The sequence below is a fragment of the Amblyomma americanum genome, chromosome 1 (genome assembly GCF_052857255.1).
Source record: "Amblyomma americanum isolate KBUSLIRL-KWMA chromosome 1, ASM5285725v1, whole genome shotgun sequence".
Taxonomy (NCBI): domain Eukaryota; kingdom Metazoa; phylum Arthropoda; class Arachnida; order Ixodida; family Ixodidae; genus Amblyomma; species Amblyomma americanum.
In genome coordinates, this window is record NC_135497.1 from 24,999,921 (window position 1) to 25,009,986 (window position 10,066).

A 10,066-nucleotide genomic window follows, 5' to 3' on the forward strand; every position below is an offset into this window, starting at 1 on the left:
TTTTTCTGCTTCTCCCTCGTTCTCAACCGGACGTGGGTTCGCCGCGCCTCTCTCGGCCTGTCCCTAGAGTGCCTAGGGAATCGCTAGGGCCGGCTGGCCGGCCGCCGGGCGTGCGTGGTCTGCGGGCATTCTCTTCGTGAGCGTAGGCGGCGGCGCGCGCGTTTCGGAAGCTGTCCAGGTATGGCTTTTTTTTTTTTGCGTGGTGCGCTCGTCGGCGCAGCCAGCTGAAATTTCTGTACAGTTCTTGCTTCCACGACATTGCGATGACCCCCAAAAGGCGCTGACCCCCAAAAGGCGCTGACCCGCGAGAAATCGCCAGCGACATAAAGGTACGCATTTTATCTCAAATTTCGCTTCATGAAGTGCTGTACCGCTTACCTACATGCCTTGCGCATTCCAGGACCTCGTTTTCCTGCTGCAGGAGCACGTCGTGCTGGTGTTCAAAATTTTGCAACTCCATTACGACGACCCACATAAGGTGCGGTTTGAGGACCGCCGGCGTCGCCATCTGAACCGCCGTCTGACAGCCACGATGAAGCGCTTGTCTGGCGTGCACGTTCTCAATCACGAGGTAAGGGTTGAACAACGTTTTCGCAAGTTTTCTCGTGCAGAACTCGCCAAATTGCGGCGCTTGTAACGTAACTTTTTTTGCAGCATCGTTTCCTGGATGCTTCTGGCGAGCCGATGCTGTCCTTGTTTGCCGCAGACCGGGGCATCGACCAGATGTCAAAGATTATCGTCGCGGCCCTCGTCAAGATCTACGGACCAGGGATAGCGCCGGCTTCAAGGGCAAGACCAGGAGAGGTGTACGTCGTGCACCGGTGTCGTCGGTGCGGAGCCAAAGGGCACAAGACGGACCACTGCTGGGCCTACTGCTCACCGCGCCGCCACGCCGCTGCAGGTCGCGGTTGAAGTGCTCCTGCAAACGGCCCTTTTTAGGGCCACCTCATTGTTTCCTGGCAGATCGCGAGCGTCCCGTTTCGTGCCCGTATTCCCTCTCTGTCGAAATCGACGCCAGACATCAAAATCGCGCGGTGTGAGCTAGTAAATCGCTGGTAGAGACAAAAACTCGTGCTTGTATAGACTTACCCATCTCCAGTGCGCCTTTGTTTATTTCCGTAGGCACTACTCGCGCTTTGTAGAAATCGACGCCAGCCGCGAAATTTTACATGTTAGACCTCGCTACAGCATTAGCGCAGCGTGCCTTCGTTTCTTTACGTTCTAACTTTTATGCAGCGCACCTTTGTTTGCTCGTTACTTTTGTTCTTTTCAGTCGTTTCCTGAATCCGTCCAAAGAGCCGGGCTAAATGGATGATTATGGAACCACATGGCGATTGCACTGCATACAGCACGACTTTGGTCCCTGTGTTTTTAAATAAAAACATCAGATGTCGAAGGTCATGGTCGTGTCCGAGGATGGCTTCCACAGCTGGGGCCTAACCATAGGGAGCGCACACGCTTTGTCGTCGTTGCCGAGTGGAGAGGCCCAAGATGGCTGGCATCCTTAATAAAGATCCCTTCTCGGGGCCGCTTTAGTGTTTCCTGGCAGATCACGCGCTTTCCACCCTGTGCACATGCTCTCATTTCCAATTAAAAAGGTCCTTTAATAACAAGATGTTGCATGGTACTTGAACAATAGCGGCTACAATGACAAAGGTGAAGAAGTGCTGGAGTTACACGGAAATAAAAAAGGTTGGCGGTGCCCACATAACAACCTGAAATGGTTTTGGACAGGACTCCTAGTTAATTGCATTTGGAAGAGAAAGACAAGGTTTAATTTTGCAGTGTAAGCTTGCTTCTCTAGAATGAACAGAGAACGTTGCCTCGCACTGTTTGGGCCACCTTCCTTGACCCCATGAAAAAAAAAAGGATGCCTCTGGGAAACTATTTGCGGAATTTCCGCCCCCCCCCCCCCCCGCCCCTCGATTCAGAAGGGGAAGGGGGGGGGGGGGTGACGGCCTTTTCTTTGTCGGGCTCGGCGCGACGCACGATGGACAAGACGGCGAAAGGAAGGGGGCTGTCAGTGACGCATGTTCCGCGCTCTTCGCTTAGCCAGCGTACAAGTCCCTTCGACAGCCTGAAATGCCTTCGGTGGGCATCGTCACGCATGTCGAAAGGATTGTCATGCACGTGCGACCGCCGATAACATTCCTTGCAAGCTTATTCATTGCCGTGAAAATCGGGCGGTGAGCATTTCTGGTGCGAAGTGAAGGAACTTAGTAAGGTCTGCAAGGAAAGACCTTACGCAACTTTACTGGGGCATAGCCGCCTTTCCGAAATTAACCGTGACAAGTGCCTAGCTGTCTTTGGATTCCAGCGAAGTTGCAGCTGTACCTCCGAATCCTCCTCGCCCGTTCCCACGCGGCTTCGCATGCCATGTGCGGTAAAAAGAACAGTTTGCAGAGTTTAAATGGTTCAAGTATGAAGCTATGCAATGAAGCCAATTACAGACTTCTGTACAACAGCTAGAGGAATTTCAAGAGCATGCTGTGTGATGGTAGTCAAAACTAATGCCGTCAACTATTATTTCGTATTTTTTTGACCAAACAGACATGAAATGTCTGAAGATGAATGTGTACCAAACACATCGGTGCATCAGTTAATTGTGATGCGTGAAAAAAATTGTACTAACATATAAATGCCCATATGTCGTCATAATCAGGAATACTGAAGAATTAAGGAAAATAAAAGGTTTTTTTTTTGTTCAGGCTCACACACCTGCTACAAACATCTTTATACGCGTACGTAACAATTTATGACTCTGTAAGAAGCATTTTGGGTAAAAAGTACAGTATGGCAGAAAGGAGTCTTTAGGAAATGCACTGTGTAGAAATAGCCATACCAATTTCATGTGATCGTTCGATAAATGTAACAAATACCGTGCAAACAAGCTCGCTGCATAGTATAGTTTTTTTGCAAGTTACTGGTTGCAGACCGCTCTGCAGTCACTGGACTGTGATTGTGTAAGTACTGCATGACAGTGCATGGATTGCACAGCAGTTGCTTGTTCATTTCGTTTACCACCATCATTTGTAAGAAGGGGCCATTTCTCATATACATGTGTTTCTCTGCGAGTGTCGTTCTGCGCAGCGAGCGTTCTTTTGTGCCCGCATGTGTGCTTTCGGTGCGGGAGTGCGTCCTTGGCGGCACCCTCCGTTCTGCGAACGGACCGATGGGCGCCCGCTTCGTTAGCTTATTGGTGTGGTCGTTAGGGCCGCGGGAAATGCCGCCGCTGCCAGAAGTACGAACCGGAGAGCCGTGCGGCGTCTCCTTTCAAGTGGACCCATGCACGTGTGCGCGTGAGAGTGTGTGTGTTTGTGTGTGTGTGCGCTTCCGGTGCACTGCAGGTGCGCGGTAGCCTGCAGCGCTTGGAGGCGACTCAGTCAAGTGACAGACGACAAGGAACCCGTGAGAGTGTGTGTGCGATGCTATTTTAGCTTGTAAATAAGTTTTCGTAAATATACCCTTTTGTATTTCCTTCACATGAGAGTTTAATCGTTTCATTTCTTCAGCGCGTATTTGTAACATTAATTTAATCTTAAGCCTCATTTCAAACACAATGAAACAGGACGTGTAACTTTTTGACATGTTCCTTTTTGGCAGCCTCTAAAAATATTTCCGCATGAATGGAATGGGCTAGCTTAATTGTTTTGCAGCAATATAACCACGGGACTGCTGTAACTTGCAACATTTTCAAATTGTGTGAGTATCACTGCATGTGAGGGGTCACAACCATATCCTAGCTGTTTCTTGAAGGTCCCGTTGCTTTGATGGCAATGCTTGGACAACCATGACCATCTTCCGCATTCATGCGCACAGGGTATGCCCATTACGTGCATGCCTTTCTACCTATTAATGCCTTACAATGCAAACAGACAACAAATAAAAGGAAGAGCACAAGTACAGACAGTGTTTGTAGCCCACACTCTTCTTCTTCACGTCAGTAAATATATATGGCACATACCCACGCGGGGGGATTTGCCAAGGTACAGTGGAGATTGCCAATGAAATATTTGCACGGGGGAAAAAAAAGACGTGAGGCGGCGGCGTAGAAGACTGAATCAGAATAAAAATTGGAAAATTCAATAAAATTTAAGAAATATGAATTACCGAGAATAGAATCAAGCATTTTAGACATGCAACAGAATTTTGTATGCAGCTAACAAGGTGACCGATCAGTCGCACTTATGCGATCATGAAGGTAGCCACAAACACTGCTTAACGGGAATTCCTTGGCGCTCGCACCGAACGAGAGAAGAACTGGAAGAGATAGAGGGAGGCCTAACCTCGAAAGAGGGACCTCCAAATACTGCTTTCCTTGAACTGCGAACCGCCGGCAAGAGACGAGAAAATGACCTATTGTTTCAACTTGCCCACATGAGACACAAAGGTTTGTCGCAGCGAACCCGCATCGGCGCAAGTATAAATTTAAGTGAGGGATTTTGCATCGCAGAAGCGTCACTGACACCTCGCAACGCCTTGATTTACACCACTGGACATTCCATGGGTAATTTAAGTGGTGAAAATCCACGGTATTGAGCAACGGATCACTCAAGCTGGCTGAAATATGTTGGAACCGCTGGAAACGTGAAGTTTCCAACATAATGAGGTGAAGGACAGGAAAGATTACAGGAGCGCTGAGAGCTGACCTTGCCAATAAATCAGCCACCTCGTTAAAATAAACACCCGAATAGGCAGGTACTCAGACCAAGTGGATCTCACGCACTCTGCACGGAACATAAAACCTAAGCGACCAATTCAATAACGATTTTCCGGAATTTTGGAGACTAGAACTGAAAGGCAGTCTGCAAGAATGAGAACTCAAGCTACATGCCTGGGAATTAAGAGAAGAGCCAAAATAACCAAAAAATCTACGAAGAATATAGGAGTATAATCAGGGATACAAACAGAATAGCTCCAAGCCAGATCCTGCGAATATATCCCAATTGTAATGTTTAGTAGCTTCTTCTGAATTTAAAAGTAATGCTACTACTTTGAACTTTAAACTTTGGGGGTTCGAATAATAGCTGATAAATCACAGGGGGACAAAAACTGAATAACGGTAACAGAAACTTTGGCTATATTCAAGAAACATTACAAATGTCTTCCTTCGACGACTCTTCTTCCCGCACTGCCCCGTCCACCCGTTTTCTTCAGCAACTCGTTGCAAGGAGATCAGATCAACTTGAAGCGGAGCTAACAAATTCTGCGTGAACCTAACTTGCGGAAGCTGATAGCGTGGCCAATGCCTCCCATGCCTACTACGGATGGAATCAATACAAAGTCGAAGAAAAAGTATACCGCAGCACACATGATTGGAAGTGAAAGACGAATTTTGTTGATGTTGTTAGCCTATCAAAAGATGGCACATACCTACACTGGGCGATCAGCCAAGAATCCGGTGGCTATTCACCTGTACTCAGTTAAAAAAAAGAAAGCCGCGCGGGAACGCAATACTGGTGGATGTGCTGAATTTCAGGAACAAACGTATCGTGCAACAAGTAACAAAAATATTCGTGAATCAGATTTTACATTGCATAATGAACCATGACTGCACCAAAGCAATGAGATATAAGTGAAGCATTTCGTTGCTTTCGTGACAGAAATGAGTTATGAGGTTTGTTGAATAAAAAAAAGTGATTTTTGATGGCAGCCAGCATGAGCCATTTAAAGTTATAGCTCAACATTAGTCACATCTGATATAGATGACACGCATGCTTTGAAAACAAGATAATGTTTTTCTTTTTTTTTATGAGAAATGCACAGGCAGTTTCAAGGCTTGCTTCACAATTTCATTTCTGGCGTATACACAAAGGCATGCCTATAAATTTTTCGTGTGTTACACCAGAACCAACACTACTTAAGTTGGTAAATCATGTTCATTACCTGGGTGTCATTAATAGCAAACATATACTAATGCTGCTAATCCTATAGAAGAACAAACAGCGGTTTTATGAAGACGTTAAATAATACGTGACACTGCATGTGTCCATCAGGCAATGAACTGTGCGGCAGTTTCAGTTTCTCTTCTCTTATTTTCAGTTTCGGTTGTCTTACTTTCAGTTTCGCTTCTTCAGAGTTTCAGTCACATGCATGTCTCTTGACACCACGTATACGTGACGCAAGAAAAGTAGAGGGGGGGGGGGGGGGTTCGGCGGAAACTTGGCGTCATCATGACATCGGTCGCTCCGGTGTGTCGTTCGATGTTGCATCTACAATACAACAACGTGTCGACGAGGTAAACAGTTACTATGAGTTGCACGGGATCTTACGCCCCCTCGTACATTCCTAGAAACACCGGGCCAGTCACCAGTACCATGGAACCAGTGGAAGGCACTGTTTTCTACCTACTTAGAGGCGTCTGGCCTGAGTTTGCTGCAACCCGGCGCAAAGCCATGCCTTTGCAGTCGCGCGGCGTCGAAGGTCAGCGTCGTTCCGCAATTAACGCCTCCTGCCACGAGCGCAAAATGAAGGAGCAGGGACCTAAATTAATGGCGATTTCCACTGGTCGTGCTGGAGCAGCTTTTCTTGCTCCGCGACGACGAATTCGAGTTCAACTGGTCGACCTGGACCGACCGCGCGAATTCCGCTGGTCGATTGGAGCAACTCCGTTCCAACGGAGCTCACAAGGTTGATACGCCGACCAGTGGCGGATCTGCTCCGAGGCGGTTTGGGGCGCTCTTTTGCAATTCGAGCGCCTCACTTCAGATCCACCAGTGGAATTCGCCATAAGTGAAGTTACGAAAGGCGAAGATACGTTTCAAACCGCGCTCAGCACTTGCAACCGTCTGTCCTCAGCCACGACGGAACGCTACCGCGGTTCAAGATATGTTTACAGAACCCTGGCGAGCCTGTCAGCTGCAGGTTTACATTGCTCAGTTACGCGAACCTGCGTAGAACTGCGACTTCGACAATTCCGTGAACACTGTTGTTCGTGATCAGCTCGTTTCTGGCGTTGCGTCGGACAACTTCATAGGATGAAATTGTTGCTCGAAGGTGCAGGGCGAACCGGGAAAAGGCGATTAATCGCTTGTACGAAGAGGCACTTTTTTTTTTAAATTCAGTGGTCACTTTGGCGATGTAAAGTGCGCGAGGCGAAAGCCTTTCTGCGCCCACTGTGGCTGCTTCTTTTAATTTTTATTTAATTATTTTTAATTTTTCGCTTCTGAAACTGCATTGTCACATAAGTTAATTTTTCCTTTTTATTTTTGTTTCTTTAAAATTGTTATTTATTTTTATTTTTAACGTTTCGTTTTGAGCTATTAATTTACTTCACAAATTAATGTGTAATTACAAACTAATGCGCAATTTCTAATCACCAATTACTTCTTAATTGCTAAGACTATATGGGTTATATCAATTATTATACCATTGATGACGTCATAGTGTGACAGATTTCGCGGACGGATGGATAACGAGAGCCATTAAAGGCTTTCGCTTTAAATGTTTGCATGAAGTCGCCTATAGGCAGCTATTGGCTCTAGATTGCAGTTATTCGTTTCGGGCCCCTGATTATACACCTATATTCGCTGTTCATTTTCTAGGGGTTCAGTTGGCCCTATAGATAAGGTCTCTTGCATCGTTACTGATGTCATTATACTTGCTGACAGCCTTTCTGTCCTGACTCACTCGAAGGCTCGAAGGACGCTCTTCTGGGCCATTCTCTAAGATTTTTCATTCCACTACATGTTAAAGAAATGCGCTTTCACTGGATACCTGGACACAGCGGCATTGATGCTAACAAGACGGCCGATTTTTTAAACAAAATCTGCGCTTTGTGGGCCTGTGGTACCATTTACTCTAAACACTGTGCATTGACAACAGCCATGGGTACAAGGATGGCCCACACCTACGTCAACATCTTCATGCATAGTAATAAGTCTAAATTTTTGAAAGATTGTCCCATTAAGCCCACCCTATACAAACGCTACTTGGATGACATCTTTTTAATTTGGACTGACACACCTCGTCCACCCCAACATATCTTTCACTTACACGTGCGCCCACACCACAATTAACTTCCTAGATGTTGAGATTTTGGTAAACGAAAGCTCACTCACCACCAGTGTATATAGAAAACCGACGGACCGTCAACAATACGTACACTTCCAAAGCTGCCATCCTCGTCACTCTAAAACAAGCATCCCATACTCTCAGGCACATCGATCTAAAGGAATATGTTCCCAAGATGAAGACTTCGTAAAAAATTCCAAACGCATGCAAGAAGTCCTCATTAAGCAGCGATACCCGTCGCCATTGCCGACGATGCCATTCAAAGGACATCTAAACCCAACCGAGAGCAAATACTGGAGTGACGTTGATACAGCGAGCAAACAGACCATCAGGCAAATCTCGTACTTCCCTTCACCAGTAACCCAGCCGCCTAACGTACGTAAACAAAATCTTCAAAAAAACATTTCAACATTCTCAAACAAAGCGAGCTAGCGCCTCGCCAAAATTTTCACTGCTCTCCCTCATGCAGTCTACAGACGACCGAAAAACATTCGAAACATCCTAATACACTCAGTCACATAAAGAGCCGGTTTTGGGGTGTCGACCTTGTGGAAAAAGTAGATTCCAGGTCTGCAAACACATTACAAACATCAAGCTGTGAAATAAGCACAGCTTCAGGATTCAAATGGAAAGTTAATGACAACTCTGATTGGGATTTCTGCAACGTAATATACCTCCTAGGATGCAGTGTGTGCAGTACGCAGTACATTGGGCAGGCCGTTAACTTTATACGAATTCGCTTTAATAACCACCGCGCGCATATTTTATCCCTACCTCCCCTTGTTAAAACACATATATTAATGAGAAAAACGACCCATTTGATGCAATTAAGTTAACAGTCCTACAGGGTGGGTTCCACAACAAAGAGATCTCGAGCAACGCGAGTCGTACTTTATTTACAAATTTGTAACAATTGCTCACGGCATTAATGAAAGTCCGGGTTTATTGACCTCCATCGCCCCTTTCAGAGCCAGTGCTGACCTTAGGAGTGCCGGCGCGTCAAACCTCGGTCGTTTGCCGCCAGCGGCATCTTTTTCAAGCTTCGCTGCCCGTCCGCTTACACAAAGCTCATAATTCATCCCCACCCCTGTCTTCCCAGTTCGACGTACCGCCTTGTCGAGCGGGGTGCAATTGAAGGACCAAGAACCCTTGATGGGCACAAAAGAAAAATACTAGAAAAAGGAGAAAGAAATAAAGAGAAAAAGAAAAACGCTTTGTCCCCTGCCGCCCAGCGAGCTTGCGCGGGAGGCCAGCTCGGGGGAAAAAAGGAATAACGAGGGGAGGGAGGGCATCCGGGCCCTCAAAGCAACAATGACAGACTTTGGCGGAGTCCCGGAGCAGATAAGAATCATAGATGCATGTGCTGCCCGTGCCGCCGGCCAAAACGAGCAAACAAATAAACAATAAATTCAGACAGGGCAGGAGACGTTCCAGGAGCGTCTTCGGTACGAATAGTGAAGGCGGAATCAGCGGCGCAGTTAGCTTAACTACACACACGTGCACTGTGCATGAAACACACACACAAAAGAAAAAGAAAAAGAAAAAGGCGGCAAAACATACGAGTTCGCGAAAGTGTCCTGTGGGGGGGGGTAAAGGTGAATGGCAGGAGCATTTAATCAAGGGTTCTTGGTTCTTCAATTGCACCCCGCTCGACAAGGTGGTACGTCGAACTGGGAAGACAGGGGTGGGGATGAATTATGAGCTTTGTGTAAGCGGACGGGCAGCGAAGCTTGAAAAAGATGCCGCTGGCGGCAAACGACCGAGGTTTGACGCGCCGGCACTCCTAAGGTCAGCACTGGCTCTGAAAGGGGCGATGGAGGTCAATAAACCCGGACTTTCATTAATGCCGTGAGCAATTGTTACAAATTTGTAAATAAAGTACGACTCCCGTTGCTCTCTTTGTTGTGGAACCCACCCTGTAGGACTGTGAACTTAATTGCATCAAATGGGTCGTTTTTCTCATTAATATATGTGTTCTGACAAAGGGATGATGGGTAGGAATAAGATATTTACTTATGCAAGAGTGACTAGCTATGCGCAAAAATTTCCGTGT

General features: G+C 46.7%; 1 long non-coding RNA gene across 1 annotated transcript; it reads left to right on the top strand.

The window, feature by feature from the left end:
• Positions 1-295: 295 nt before the first annotated feature.
• On the top strand, positions 296-1,401 carry LOC144131482 (uncharacterized). The gene is made up of 3 exons (XR_013314699.1): positions 296-329; positions 401-571; positions 655-1,401. It is a non-coding gene; the product is annotated as an uncharacterized LOC144131482 (long non-coding RNA).
• Positions 1,402-10,066: the final 8,665 nt, after the last annotated feature.